Source organism: Peromyscus maniculatus, chromosome 7 (genome assembly GCF_049852395.1).
Source record: "Peromyscus maniculatus bairdii isolate BWxNUB_F1_BW_parent chromosome 7, HU_Pman_BW_mat_3.1, whole genome shotgun sequence".
In the NCBI taxonomy this organism is placed as follows: domain Eukaryota; kingdom Metazoa; phylum Chordata; class Mammalia; order Rodentia; family Cricetidae; genus Peromyscus; species Peromyscus maniculatus.
This window is the reverse complement of record NC_134858.1, coordinates 111,250,784-111,266,803: the sequence shown is the minus strand read 5'-3', so window position 1 is coordinate 111,266,803 and position 16,020 is coordinate 111,250,784. Positions and strand designations below refer to the sequence as shown.

At 44.4% G+C, this 16,020-nt stretch overlaps 1 pseudogene; it reads left to right on the top strand.

The window, feature by feature from the left end:
- The first annotated feature begins 311 nt into the window (after positions 1-311).
- Positions 312-4,236, top strand: LOC143274409 (small ribosomal subunit protein uS4 pseudogene; annotated as a pseudogene).
- The last annotated feature ends 11,784 nt before the right edge of the window (positions 4,237-16,020 follow it).

Genomic DNA, 16,020 nt, shown 5'->3' with positions numbered 1-16,020 from the left:
TCCCAGCACTTAGAGGTAGAGTCAGGTAGGTAGATCTCTGAGTTCAAGGCCAGTCTGGTCTACAGAATGAGCTCCAGAATGGCCAGGGCACAAAGAAACCCTGTCTTATAAAGAAAATAAAAAGGTCAAAGGAATCAGGAAGAGAACGGGACAATGAGCCCTGGAAGACGGTGGTGTTAGTAGTGTCTAAGCTTTGTTGTTTTCAGACAGTCTCCGGTAGCATAGGCTAGCCTGGAACTCACTATGTAGCCAAGGATGACTTTGAACTTCTGATCCTCTGCCTTCGCTTCCTGAATGCTGGGATAACAGACATGTACTGTCACATCCGGGTAGCGTCTGTATTTTATTTCCCCTGTACTCACATTGCCAAGAGTAGTGGTAGACTAGTTAGAATATGGGCTTCCATCTTCAGGCCAGATCCCCAGCCTGAAGCCCCCTTTCTGTGACACAGATAGTTTAGATGCTATCTGTGCTATGGCTAAAGAGCAGTTCTTAAATTATGACCCCAGCCAGCACCTGGTTCCTTCATGCTCTTTGTCACGTACACTATGTTTAAATAGGTCATGTGATGTGAAATTTCCTGCCCCCAAACTTATAAAAGTCTGATATTTTTCTTTTGTCCTTAGGATTAGTTCAGGGAAGTGACGTCTAAATATGCTCCTCTGACCCCCCCACTCACCATCTCTCTCATGGTAACTCTCTCTCTCTCTCTCTCTCTCTCTCTCTCTCTCTCTCTCTCTCATTCTCTCTATATATCTGTATTTTATTTGAATGGGTATCTTGTGTTGTGGAATATTCCTTTACACTGTGTAAAGATATGTCACTGTGATTTATTTAATAAAAAGCTAAACAGCCTCTCTTTGTCACGGGCGTGAGTTTGAAAGCGCGACGGGCCCAGAGAAGCCAACATCCTGGTTGCCAGAAGTTGGGTTTGTCGCCAAACCTATGTGACCCTACGGAGACCCTTCGAGAAATCGCATCTCGACCAGGAACTGAAGCTGATCGGAGAGTATGGGCTCTGGAACAAACGTGAGGTCTGGAGGGTCAAATTTACCCTAGTTAAGATCCGCAAGGCCGCCCGGGAGCTGCTGGCACTGGACGAATGCTCTGCTGAGGCGACTTGTTCACATTGGGGTGCTGGATGAGGGCAAGATGAAGCTGGATTACATCCTGGCCTGAAGATTGAGAATTTCTTGGAGAGGCGGCTGCAGACCCAGGTCTTAAGCTGGGTCTGGCTAAATCATGCACATGTGTTCATCCGCCAGCGTCTTATCAGGGTCCACAAGCAGGTGGTGAACATTCCATCCTTCCTTGTCCGTCTGGACTCGCAGAAGCACATTGATTTCTCCCTCTGTTCTCCTTATGGTGGTGGCTGCCCAGGCCGAGTGAAGAGGAAGAATGCCAAGAAGGGCCAGGGTGGTGGTGGAGCTGGTGATGATGAAGAAGAGGATTAAGTTAATGCCTCCCTGGACTGGAGGATTATGTAGTTTTCTGGTTGACTAATAAAGCAGAGTTAACACTTAAAAAACAAAAAAAGCTAAATAGCCAATAGCTAAGCAGGATTTGGGGGGCAGAGAATACTGGGAAGAAGAAGGGTGGAAACTCAAAGAGTCACCAGTCAGACACAGAGGAAGCAGGAAGCAGCATGGGTAGTGCAGAGTGAAGGTAATAAAGCCACGAGGCAGAAAGTAAATGAATAGAAATGGGTTAATTTAAGTTACAAAAGCTAGTGAGAAACAAGCCTAAGCTATCAGCCAAGCTTTCATAATTAACAAGAAGTCTCCATGTCATGATTTGGGAGCTGGCAGGAGGGACAGAAAAATCTGCCTACAATCTTGCCTGCATGTATGTATGTATGTATGTATGTATGTGCACCAAGTGTACGCAATGTCCTGGAGGTGGGAAGAGGGCTTTGGATTCCGAGAACTGGAGTCACAGACAGTTGCCATGTGGGTACAGGAACCAAGTGGAGGTCCTCTGGAAGATCAGCCAGTGCCCTTAACTATTGAGCCATCTCTCCAGCCCCTCCAGAGCTTTTCCCAATTCTTTGTTGGAAACAAACTTTTCTGAGATAGATAACAAACATGAGTGTATCAAGACTGAGCCACCGAGTTTCCAAGGCCAAATATGCTCAACTGTTTTCCAGTTAAACTTAATTTTCCTCCTTTCCCTTCTCTTCCTCCTCCTCTTCCACAAAGGTGAAACCTAGAGTGCACTTTTAATGTTTTAAGTTTTTTTATATATTTGTCATGTGTTGGGGGACACTGGTTTGCCATATTGTTTGTGATAAGGTCAAAGAGCATCTTTCAGGATTTTCCCCTTCCATCATGTGAGTTCCAGGGATTGAACTCAGGTCGTCAGTTTTGGCAGCAAGCTCCCTTACCCACTGAGCCATCTTCAGAGCCTTAGGTGTGCACTTTACTACTGAGCTATATACCCCCAGGCATATTCAAGCTGACTTTCTTTTTCACTTGCAACTAATAAAATACTTGACTAATGTAATCATAGCAATCAAATGACACCCTTTAAAATATGGTTAAAAATAAATATATTAGCTGCCTTCCAACTCAAATGAAAAGAAAATATTGGGGAAAAATTAAATGTGTAGGTTGCAATGAAGAATAATTTAAAAATAGTAAACTCTCTCAGACGATGAATAAGCAATGAGAAAGTCAGAAAAAAAAGTTCTCTTTAGAATATGTAGAACTGGTCTCTCACCAAAGTGGTCTGGATACCCAAATCTGAAGAACAAATATGTCCTAAGACTCTGGGAAAGGAGGCTGGAGCATGTATGTCTGAGCTTCACCAACTTTAGGAATAGAATGAGGTTCCATTTCCATTATGTCAATCAGAGCTGTAAGGTATGGTGTCCTCATCTGCCCACAGAAGTACCCAGCCGGTGCTCACACGTGGTGCCTCGCTGCTTCTCAGAGTTTCCAGGCGTTGTCTCATGCTGGGACAGGCTGTCTAGGTTGTCCAAGGAAGAAGCGCTTTCTCCCAAACCTCACACCATTCCCTGTGGTACCTGGGCAGTGCCTGTTCCCAAGTCAGGGGAGAAGAGTCTCCCTGCATTCATCTTAGCTTGATTATGCAGCGCCCTCCATGCCCCCATCCCACCCCGCTTGTGTGTTTAAATAATGGTCCTCAACTGATGATGGTGTTTTAGAAGATTGTTAGGAGGCTGGAGGAAATGGATCAGTGGGGGAGAGCCTTGAGGTTCGGTAGTTTGGCCCACTTCCTGTTCTGCTTCCAGATTACTAGGCCACCCATTTTTGCTATCATGCCTTCCCGGCCATGATGGATGGGGGTTCTTTTTTGCTCTCTTTTTAAGAAAGATGTATTGGGGCTGGAGAGACGGCTCAGAGGTTAAGAGCACTGGCGGCACTTCCACAGATCCTGAGATCAATTCCCAGCAACCACATGGTGGCTCACAACCATCTGTAATGACATCTGGTGCCCTCTTCTGGCATGTAGGCATACATGCTGGCAGAACATTGGATGCACAATAAATAAAACTTTAAAAAACAAAAGGATGTATTTTGTAGACGAATTTTTAAAAAGTCTTAATAAATAAGAAACACAGAGCCAAATACAGAGATGCAAGCCATAGAGATCAGAGCAATAGCCCGCAACTAACCTTAGCTCAGCACGTCATTGTAGCTTCCGAAGAGAGTCTCTTCCTGTCTAATCTGTGCCTTTATTGCCTTCCTGTTCTGCCTTCTCATTGGCTCTAAGCCCAGCCACATCACTTCCTTGTCACTGCCTGTCTATACAGACCTCCAGGTCTCTATGATTGGTACTGGGATTAAAGGTGTGTGTCACCACACTTGGCTGTGTCATTGAACACACTGAGACTGCTTGCCATGTGATCGGATTAAGGGCATGTGCCACCACCGCCTGACTTCTGTTTATGGCTGACCTCTGATCTCCAGGCATATTTTATTTGTTAACATACAAATAAAATATCACATTTCAGCACAAATAAAATATCATCACAGTATTTAGTTTTATTTTATGTGTATGAGTGTTTGTCTGCATGTATGTACACATGTATGTATGTATGGTGCCCATGGAGGACAGAAGAGGGCTTTAGATTCCCAGAAACTGGAGTCAACAAATGGTTCTGAGCTACCATATGAGTGCTGCGTACGGAATCCAGCCAGGTCCTCTGGAAAAGCAATCAGTGCTCTTAACCACTAAGCCATCAACAGACCTAAATTTTAAAAATTTAAAGATTATTCTACACAGGCGTTTTTGTTGTTGTTGTTGTTTGTTTTAGTTTTTTGAGACGGTTTCTCTGTGTAGCTTTGGAGCCTGTCCTGGAACTCACTCTGTAGCCCAGGCTGGCCTCGAACTCACAGAGATCCGCCTGCCTCTGCCTCCCGAGTGCTGGGATTAAAGGCATGCGCCACCACTGCCCAGCTACACAGGCATTCTTAAAGGCCCACCTCCCAGGTGATTCAAGATTCTGAATTAACACCAACCACCGCATCCAGCACTTGGGAGGTGGAGGCAAGAGGGTCAGGAGTTGGAGCTCATCTTGACTACATGGGGAGTTCAAAGCTAACCTGAGTCATATGAGATTCTGTCTCCAAGTGGGGGCAGGGGCAAGTGTGGTAGCACATGCCTCAAGAAGTAGAGGCAGGTGGATCTCTGTGAGTTCAAGGCCAGCCTGGTCTATATGGGGAGTTCCAGGACAGCCAGGGCCACTCAGAGAAACCCTGTCTCAAAAAACAAAGAAACAAAAAACAAACAATAGCAAGCAATAATACTCCAGAGAAGAATTCATTGTGCCCTTGTAATTACCTCTATTTTATTCTTTCCTTTGCTTTTCTTTTTTACTCTTCTTAAAGCCAAAAGAAGTCCCCCCCCCCTTAAGGGGACCTTGTCAGGTGTTTTGCTCAGAACAATGGGGCAGTAGCTAACATGGCTGGACACGGAAGCATCTATTTTTAACCCTTTTGAAAATGTTATTTTAATTTTAATTCCCCTGTTTCAAGGATTTTGTTGTTGTTTTTAGCCACTTTTTAAGGGTTGTTCTACATTATTTTAGGGTGCTTTGTCTTGTTTCTGGTGCTGGGGACTGGTGTAAACTCTTAGGCATATGATCTACCAGCTGAGCTCCATGAGTTGTTTGTAGTTGTTATTTTTACAAGAGTGGTGATTTCCTGGGACTGAGGGGACAGCTCAGCGGGTGAGAGGGCTTGCAGGACTGAGGTCATCATGTATCCATCCTCAGGTCATCCTCAGCATGCATGTAGAAAGCCAGACCTGACCATAAACCCCTGCAACTCCAGTGTTGTAGCAGTGGGAGACAGGAGGACTTCTGGGACTTGCTGTCTGTCTACCTCACTCCAGGTTCAGGGAGTAGGAAGCCCGACACTCTCCTTTGGCTTCTGCGTGTGCACTGACATGTCCACACACATGTGTACACACATTCACGCAACTCTGCATATGCCAAACCCACATGCAGCACACATATATAGGTATATAAAACTTATTTTTAATGTTCATTTCCCCCTTTATTCTGGATAACATTTTTACTGGATATAGAATTCTAGTTTCACAGTTCTTTACACTTGAGAATTCTTGTACTGCTTCCTTTGGTTGGGAATGAGAAATCTGTTGTCCAAGGAATTGGTTTCCTCTGTGGGTAGGGCATCATTTCTCTCAAGGGTTCTTTTCTCTGTCTTTGGTTTTTCAGAAGCTTGATTATGGCGCTGGAAGCGCAGCTCAGAGATGGTGATTGCCTGGCACACCCTGTGCTCCACCCGCAGCACAGGAGGAACTGGCGGGGCTCAGTTGGCTCCTAGAATTATGCAGATCCCTGTATAATTCTGGTGAAATTCTCCCAGGGCTGTCAATCTCTTGTTCCAGCTCAACGCTTGTTCTCCTCTTCCATAACATGGTGGTAGACTGTGTTCCACTTGCTGGTCCCTGAGGTCCCGTTCACTGTCTCCCTTTAGTCCATTGTCTTCATGTTGTTGAAAGTGGTGAGTCCTGCTAATCTAACCCCAAGTCCAACGATTTATTTTGTCTTCTCTAGTCTGTTCTGATCCTAGCCAGTATATTTTTTATTTTTATTTTACACAAAAGAACCTCAGTATATCTACATTCAGGAACAGGCCAGAGATGGGTGATGAAGAATGGTGCAGGGTTCTCCACAAGCGGTTAGTGCACAGGGGCTGCTCTCCTGAGCGTCCTATTCAGGATGGTCAGAGAGCAGTGTTCTACTGAAAGGCAAAGGTGGTGGGTCCTCCCAACCCCCAGGCGGGCCCTGGGCTACCTGCTTTCCACTGCCTGGTGCCACCACACCTCTAGCTTCGTAGCAACCACTGGCTGCCACTCCTGGAGATGTGGGCCCATCACTCAAGTTGTCAGGTCTGCCAGCACGGAAAAAAGTTCTGCCTATTGGAGTATGTCAGAGCTGGACATAGGAAGGATCTTTTCTCTTCCTTTAAAACAGAGGTTCTCACCCTTCCTAATGCTGCGACCCTTTACTACAGCTCCTCATGCTGTGCTGACCCCAACCATAACATTATTTTCATTGCTACTTCATAGCTGTAATTTTGCTATTGTTATAAATTGTAATGTAAATATTTTTGGAGATAGAGGTTTTGCCAAAGGGGTCATGACCCACAGGTTGAGAACCACTGCTTTCAAGGCTTAAACTATTATTATTTTAATTTTTATTTGTAAAACTGTGTGTATGTGTGTGTGTGTGAATGTGGGTTTGTGCATGTGAGTGCATTATCTGTGGAGGCCAAAAGAGGGTGTCAAAACGCCTGGACCTGGACTTACAGTTATGAGATTTTTGGTGTGTGTGTTAGGAACAGAACTCAGGTCCCCTGGAAGACCAATATGAGTTCTGAACCATCTCTTCAGCCTTTACTCTTTTTTATGGATTTTTTTGAGACAGAGTTTCTCTGTGTAGCTCTGGCTGTCCTGGAACTCACTCTGTAGACTAGGCTGGCCTCTGCCTCCAGAGTGCTGGGATTAAAGGTATGAGCCACCACATGTCTGTTGTGGAATATTCCTTTACACTGTGTGAAGATGTGTCACTGTGACTGGTTTAATAAAGAACGAAATGGCTAATAGCTAGATAGGAAGTATAGATGAGACTTCTGGACAGAGAGAGCTCTGGGAAGAAGCAAGGCGGAGTCACCAGCCTGACATTAAGGAAGCAGATGGGCAGTACAGAGTAAAGGTAAGAGATTCATGTAAAGAAGCATAGATTTCAAAATATGTGTTAATTTAAGTTATCAAAGCTAGTGGGACAAGCCTAAGCTAAGACCAAGCTTTCATAATTCACGTCATGATTTGGAAGCTGGCTGGTGGGACAGAAAGACTCACTACTTACGTTGACAGCCCTTACTCTTAATTCTCTCTCTGTGTGTGTGTGTGTGTGTGTGTGTGTGTGTGTGTGTGTGTAAAGGATATGTGTGCACATGAGTGCAGGTTCCCTCACAAGTCAGAGGCATCAGATATCCCTGGAGCTGGAGTTGTAGATGATAGTGAGCCACTTGGTATGGGTGCTGGGAACCAAATGTGGGTCTTCTGCAAGAGAAGTACACACTTAAAACCACTGAGTCATTTCTCCGTCCCTCTTCCCATTGTCTTTGAAACATTGTTTCCATCTTTCCTGGGACTTGGTTTCATGTAGTCCAGGCTAGTCTTGAACTCACTGATAGTGATCTGAGACTTCTGATCCTCCTTCTACCACCAAATACTGAGATTTCAAGTGTGTATCACCATGCCCTATTTCTGTAGTACAGGGGATGGAGTCCTGGGTAGCATTATTCTAGGTAGGCTTCCACTCTACCAAAGGCTAGCTGAGCTATGTGTCTTGTCTTAGTTTTTAATGTTTTCTGTATTTTTTCTGTAGATGAAATTCTAAATGTTCTTATTAAATAAGAAACACAGAGCTAAATGCAGAGTTAAAAGCCCAGAGATCAGAGCAGTCTTCCCCTCAGAGAGAGACCTTCTTCCTGTGTCCTGTCTTTTTATTGCCTTTCTGTTCTGCCTTCTCATTGGCTCTAAACCCAACCACACGATTTCCTCGTCACTGCCTGTCTATACAGACCTTCAGGTCTCTGTGGTTGGTACTGGGATTAAAAGTTCAGGTCACCTTGCTTTGGCTGTGTCCTTGACCACAGAGACCCTGCCTGCCATGTGATCATATTCAGGGCGTGTGCTACCATGGCCTGACTCCCGCTTATGGCTCGCTGTGACCTCTGATCTCCAGGCAACTTTATTAACCTACAAATAAAATCACACTTCAGCACAAATAAAATATCACCTTTTTTTTCAGTTAATTTTTTCACTTGGCTCTTCTTTATGTCTTTTACTTATTTTGCTGACACTTTGTTATTTGAGGCATAGTCTATGTACCCTCAGATGGGCTTGAACTCACAAGAATCCTCTTGCCTCAGCCTCCTGAGGGCTGAGATTACAGGTGGGCGCCACTGTGGTGGTTTGTGTAGGAACGGTCCCCATAGGCTCGTATGTTTGAAAGCTTGGTCGCCAGGGAGTGGAACTGTTTGAAAGGATGAGAAAGGTTAGGAGGTGTGGCCTTGAAGGAAATGTCTCACTGGGGGTGGGCTTTGAGGTTTCAAAAGCCCATGCCGAGCCCAGAGTTTTTCTCTTTGCCTACAGATCAAGATGTAGTTCTCAGCTACTGCTCCAGCGTCTTCCTGCCTGCTGCCAGGCTCCCTGCCACGGTGATAATGGATTAACCCTCTGAAACTGTAATTACCCCCAATTAACTGCTTTCTCATATAATAGTTGCCTTGTCATGGTATCTCTTCACAGCAAAAGAATAGTGTTGAGACAGCCACCACACCTGGTTCTTAACGGAAACTTCCTGGTTTTTCCCTTGCTTCCAGCATGTCCACAGTCTCTCGCTGGTGTCTGTTCCCAGGCCTTTTCAGACCGTTCCAGTGTCTGCCATCTTGGGTGTTGTCACCATTGCTGCCCTTTCTCATTACATGAGGTTTTCTCAGTTCTTAGGATAATGAACCATGTGTTAAAAGTCAGACACTGCACATTCTGGATGGTACGTTGTGAAGTTTCAGGGTAGTCGCTCTCTCTCTTTTTACAAAGTTTATTTACTGTGTATACAATATCCTGTCTGCATGTATGCTTACAGGCCAGAAGAGGGCACCGAATTGAATTAAGGATGGTTGTGAGCCACCATGTGGTTGCTGGGAACTGAACTCAGGACCTCTGGAAGAGCAGACAGTGCTCTTAACCACTGAGCCATCTCTTGTTACTGACTCAGGAGTGAAAGACTGATCTGGGAAAACATGAAGTTGTCCTCTGACCTCCACATGCATGCATGCACATGCATGTGCACACATATTTTTTTAGAGGCCTCTTTTTCTCTCAGGTTTCTAGATGACTAATAGCCATGCGGTGGGAGCTAAATGATGCTAAGTTTAACTCCTTACCTTCTGTCTATGGGTACAGGATTCTTCTTGCCCTCTAAGCCAGGGGTCTCTTGAGTCAGGGATGAGGGAATGGAGAACTGACAATAGTGTGGTTAGTCCGCCATTGCCTTAGACCATGTGGTCCTCAGAAGATGCTTTTCTGTCTGGGTAAAAATCATCACATAGCAGGCGGTGGTGGTGCACACCTTTAATCCCAGCACTCGGGAGCAGAACCAGGAGAATCTCTGTCAGTTCAAGGCCAGCCTGGTCTACAGAGTGAGTTCCGGAACAGGCACCAAAACTACACAGAGAAATCCTGTCTCGAAAAACAAAAACAAAAACAAAAAAATCATCATATAGGCTCTTGGATCTGAGCTCACCACAGGCAAAAAAGTAATTATGTGGCTTTATTGTCATGTTGTCATCAAAATGACAACAGTCATGTGATATGGTCACCATCTTGATTAGTGGCATCATGAAGATGGGGAAGGCCAAGTTATTTTACCAGTCTGAGCTATTGAGTTCCAGGCCTGAGCTACTTATCAAGACCCTGCCACAAGAGAAAATGAAGTGGAAATAAAACCTGAAGAATGGGAGAAATTATTTCCAAATCTTACCTATATAGAAACTTGCATCTATAATATATGAAAGACTCTTAGAACTAAATAGTAAGGACAAATAATTTAAGAAAAGACATGGAACTGAATAAGCATTTCTCCAGGACTAGAGGGATGGCTCCCCAGTTAGAGTACTTGCTGATCTTCCCAAGGACCTGAGTTCAGTTCTTAGCATCCATCCTAAGGCTTACAATTGCCTGTAACTCTAGTTCCTGGGGAGCAGACATCCTTTTCTGACTTCCATGGGCAACTGCACATATGTGCACAAACTCACACAAAGACTACACACACATATAATTTAAAAAGCCTTTAAAAAAGAAGATACACAGATGGTCAATATGCACATTGGAAAAAATGTTCAACACGATTAGCCATTAGGGAACTAGGCAAAGCCATAGTAGGCGATGCTATTCACACACAGCAGGATAGCTGTAGTTAAAAGATCAGATAGTGGAGGCAGGAGGATCAGAAATTCAAGATCATTCTCAGCTATATAGTGAGTTTGAGGCCAGCCTGTGATACACTAGACCCTGTCTCAAATAAAATAGAAAAAGTAAAAAGCAAGCAAGCAAGCAAGCAAGCAACCAAGCCAAAAACACTGATTAAAGCTGGGTTGTGGTGGCACATACATGCCTTTAATCTGAGCACTCGGAGGCAGAGGCTTGTGGATCTTTGTGAGTTCGAGGCCAGCCTGGTCTACAGAGTGAGTTCCAGGACAGTCAGAGCTACACAGAGAAACCCTGTCTTAAAAACCAAAAACCAAACCAAAAACAACAGCAACATCAACAACAAAACAAAAAAATCCTACTGAACAGTTGGTGTATGAGGTGTGTGTGTATACGGCATGTTTATGTGTGCACATAAAGCCAGAGATTGGTATCAGGTGTCTTCCTCAGTTACTCTCCACCTTATTTATTTACATATATTTATTTTGTGTGCATGTTTAGAAGTCAGAGGACAAGTTGGGCTGTCTGGTCTGTCTTTCCACCATTTGGGTCTGGTTACTTTGGACTGTCAATTTGGCACAGTGTGGAATCACCTGGAAATGAAGTGTCTAGATTAGGTTGGCCTGGGGGCATGTCTATGGAGGGTTATGTTAATTAATGGGAAGACCAGTGTATCATGAGTGACAGCATACTCTGGACAGAGGATCCTGAACTGTGTAAGAATGGAGAAATCCAGGTGAGCGCAAGCATGCATGTGTGAATTTGTTGATTTTGACTAGTGTCTTGCTGCTTCAAATCCACGCGGCCTTGACTTCCCACAAGATAGACTGTAACCTGGAATTGTGAGTGAAAACGAGCTCTGTCTCCCCTAAGCTGCTTTTGTCAGGATGTTCTATCACAGCAACAGAAAAGAAAGGAAGTCCCCCGGGTAACGAAGAAACCCTGGGTAATGAGAGAGGACTTCCTCTCATCCAGGGCATAGGTGTTGCTGAAGCGTAGCCAACTCCAGAGTCGCTTTTCCATGCGGGGTCAGGACACTGTGGCACGAGCTATTTGGGTCAGGGGTGGCTTAACTTGCCCTTCACATATTCAGCCAAGCACACATCATCCTCCCAGTCCAGCCAAATGTGTAGCCAGCCTTCCCATTCCACATCACTCCTTCCCAAGGTCATTTACCCGCCTTCGCCTACTGGGGAGATTCTGTTCAACTCGTCTCAGTGTTTAGAAACAATGCTGGCCTTTCTGTTGCAGAAGGAGGAGGATGCTGATTCCAGGGAGCAGTCAGCTGGTCCTTCAAAGCCGCAGCTCCAAAGACTGCCAAAGGCTGAGAAGGTCTTAGTCATTCTAATCTCTTTCTGCGTGTTGCTAGTCCTTAGCTCCCTCTTGTGGTTCAGAGGATATATGACACAGGCCAGGAAGAAATTTTGTCTCAAGTTTTGCTGTTACTGAAATCGCTTGGGCACTGATAAAAGGAGGATATCAAGGCGGGTGTGGCCTGAAATCCCAGCACCCATGAAGTGGAGGCAGGAAGGTCACAGGTTCAAGGTCCTTCTCACTACAAAGCAAGTTCCAGGCCAACCTGGGCTACATAGAGAAACTGTCTCAATCTCTTTCCCAAAAGATGGTAGTTAAATGGATTGATTTTTTCTTTTAATATTAGTTTTAAAATCAGGACGATTATGACTGATCATTGAGATCCTTGAGATGAGTGGGTGCTGTGGATTGGTGTTGCCCCCTCGTGAAATCCATGTCTGAGTCTGTGACAGGCATGTTTAAAGTGCTCTTTTGGATCCAGTCAACTCTCAGCCTTGGCACACTGTTTGTACTTTCTCTTGGGCTTAGCAGGCTAGCCCCATTTGACACACAGCAGCAGCACAGCATGTGTCTTGCTGGGACACTTTTCAAATGGTGACTTTCCTTTGTAATCTTGCTTCTGTGCCCCATCCCACCTCACGCCTCACCACCTCAAAGAGACTGGAAGAGATCAGGTTGATACATTTTTTAAAATTTTCATTTTGTGTGTATTGGTATTTTGCCTGCATGAATTGGAAGCCACCATATGAGTGCTGGGTGTCAAACTTGGGCTCTCTGGAAGAGTAGCCAATTCTCTTAATCTTTGAGCCATATCTAGCCCCAGATTGGTGCTTTTTAATAAAAATTTGTAAAGATCTAAATTAGCTTATCTAATCAATAACCACACATTCAAAAAAGAAAAACAAACAGACATGAGGGTTTGGGAGATGGTTCACAATCTGCAATATGTACTGCTTCCAGAGGACAGACCTGTGTTCTGTTCCCTGCACCCGAATCAGTTTATAACCACTTGCAATTCTAGCTCCAGGGCATCAGTTTCAGTAGGGCTGCCTACTGGACTCCAAGGGCCCCAGAATACATGTGGCATGTACTCACACAGACAACACACAAACACAGGAATAAAAGATAAAAATAAATCCTTGAAAAAGTAAGTCGGGCATAGTGAATTCTGTCTGCAATCTCAGCACTGAGGAAGCCTAGACTGGATGACGGTAAGTGCAATGTTAGTCTGAGTTACCTAGGGAGATTTTTGTCTAAAAAATAAAAAAAATTATGGAGCTATAGAGATGGCTCAATCCTTAAGGATGTACTGCTTTTGCAGAGGACCTCAGTTAGGTTCCCAGCACCCAGATCTGGCAGCTCACAATCACCTGTGACTCTGATCTCTCCTGGCACCTGCACTCACATGTACACACACACACACACACACACACACACACACACACACACACACACACAATTTAAAAAATATATAACCAATCTTTTAAAAAATATACAGTTCGAGCAGGTGAGATGATTCAAGAGCTAAATGCACTTGCCTTCCAGCCCAATGACCTGAGTTTAGTTCACCGAACCTACATAGTAGAAGAAGAGAACTGGTTTCCTAAGCTGTCCTCTGACCTCCACACATGGGCTGTGACATGTGTGCTCCTCCCTGAAAATAAAGAGATGTAATAGTTTTTTCAAGACAGGCCTCTGTGTAAGAACTCTAGCTGTCTTGGAACTCACTCTGTATTCAAACTCAGAGATCAGCCTGCCTCTGCCTCCCGAGTGCTAGGATTAAAGGCGTGTGCCACCACCACCTAGCCGAAATGTAATACAAATTTTTATCACATGTATAAAAGTGTGATAAGAAATTATGTCTTGAACATGTGAATAAAATAAAAATTCAGCTTATTCAGAATTAAATCATACTTAACAATTTTTCAGTGTTTAATCTTCCAGTGTATGAAAAATTATGTAACTTTTTGTTATGTAAAATTTCAAATATAAAAAATAAAGAGAGACCAGGCGTGGTGATGCACACTTTGAATCCCAGCACTTGGGAGGCAGAGACAGGCGGATCTCAGAGAGTTCAAGGCTAGCCTGGTCTACAAAGAGAGCTCCAGGATAGCCAGGGCTGTTACACAGAGAAACCTAGTCTCAAAAAACAAACAAACAAACAACAAACAAATAAAAATATAAAACAAAGAGGGCCCTAGGGATGTAGTTCAGTTGGTAGTGTGTTTGCCATGCATGCATGAGGCACTGGGTTTGATTCCTTGTACTACAAAAACAAAACTCAAAAAATACCAGTTTTCTTTAACACCAAATGTGTTGGTACACGCTTGTGATGCCAGCACTTAGAAAGTAGAGGCTAGCCTGGGCTAAATGAGAGCCACTCTCACTTGTCTTCATTAGAAAGAAAAGGGTCCTGTGAGAAGGCTTAGCAGGTAAAGGTTCTTGCTGAGCAACCTTGATGGTGTCGGTTTGGATCCCCAGGGCCCAAGGTGGAAGAAGAGAATCAGTTCCTCATCCCCAAAGTTGTCTTCTGACTTCCACATGAGCACTGTAACATGTGCATGTTTGCATCACACACACACACACACACACACACACTTTTTAGACAATTTAAAAAGCATGGAAGATCTGTGCACAAGCATGACCTGCCCTCAACCATTACCAACATTTGCCATATTTTGTCCATTACTTCTTCTTCCTCTCTCGGTTTTCTTTTCGTTAATGAAATGAGCCCCTGTCACAGTTCACACGCACCAGATTCATTATGCAAACAGGAGAACAACTCACCAAAAACAAATGGCGACCTGGATATCATAAGAGACCAGTGATTTTCTTTGGCGAGTATAGTTCCTTCCATTGACCTCAGATAAGGTATATACAGCCACACAGGATGGCAGCCTTTCAGAGGAGTTGTTTTCATGCTAGGTGACATAGAATTCTAAAAACAAAGGTGAAACATCAGATTCTAGGATTCTAGGCTGAGGTTAAATTCTCAACTAGGGTAGGATTGGGCTGAATGAAAATGAGAGGCCATAAGCCTCAACTGAGTGATTTTAAATTATTATTTGTGTGTGTGCACATGCATGCATGTGTGGAGGTCAGAAAACAGCCAGGAGTCAGTCTTTCCTTCCAGGAGTCCAGGAGTCCAGTGGTCCAGGGGTCAGGGGTCAGAGGTCCAGGGGTGGAGCTTGGGTCATCAGCTTTGCATGGCAAATGCTATTACCTTGAGCCCAAAGCTCAAGTTTTGACACCTGTCCCCAGCAGGTGACAATACCTTGGAAGGCTACAGAACCTTTAGGAAGGGAGGCCTGACTGGGAGAAGCTGTCACTGGGACTGAGCCTCTGAAGGGTGCTGCTTGGCCTGTAGTTCTAGTACTCTGTTAGTTTATGATCACAAGAGGAGCCTCTGCCACACATACTTCCTTCTCTGCCGTGGTGGACTGAGGCTCTCTGAAACTCTGACCCAAAAAACTAAACATTTCCTCCCTAAGTTGGTTCATTCTGCTGTTTAGTAACACAGATAGCCACAAAAGCAATACACAAGGTTTTCTCCATTCTACATATAATAAAAGTATATTTTATGCTGTATTATTGAAGTTTAGTGTTTACCTATTATATTAAAATCTCTCTCTCTCTCTCTCTCTCTCTCTCTCTCTCTCTCTCTCTCTCTCTCTCTCTGTGTGTGTGTGTATGTGTGTGATTCTTTCCCTCCCCCTTTTTCTTCAGATATGACTTCATGCAGCTGTGGCTAATCTTGAACTCCTGATCCTCCTGCTTCTACTTCTGAAGGGCTGGGCTAGGATTACAGGTGTGTGTCACAAAGCCTGGCTTTATTCTAGAGATTTCTATACATTAACATTCTAGCTTGCCATTTTATTAAATTATATTATTAAATCTAGTGTTTTTTTTAATTCTGTAGGATCCCCTCACCTCCAATATATGTTGAAAACAGTGCCCCATCTGCATCCCTTTTAACAAACCAGTGTGTCCACAGCTGTGACTGGTGCTGGCTCCCTTCACACAGCTGCCTCCTCCTTCAGAGAATGGACAGGTGGCTGGCAGACAGCACATGCTTCCCAAAAGCATCTGATAGTAACTGGAAACTGGGCTGCTGATGTAGCTCAGTGTATGTAGTTCACCTGCTACTAAGCCTGATGAGCGGTAACTCTTGCTGCCTTAACTAACCTGTGCATGCTGTGGCACATGCACACAAAA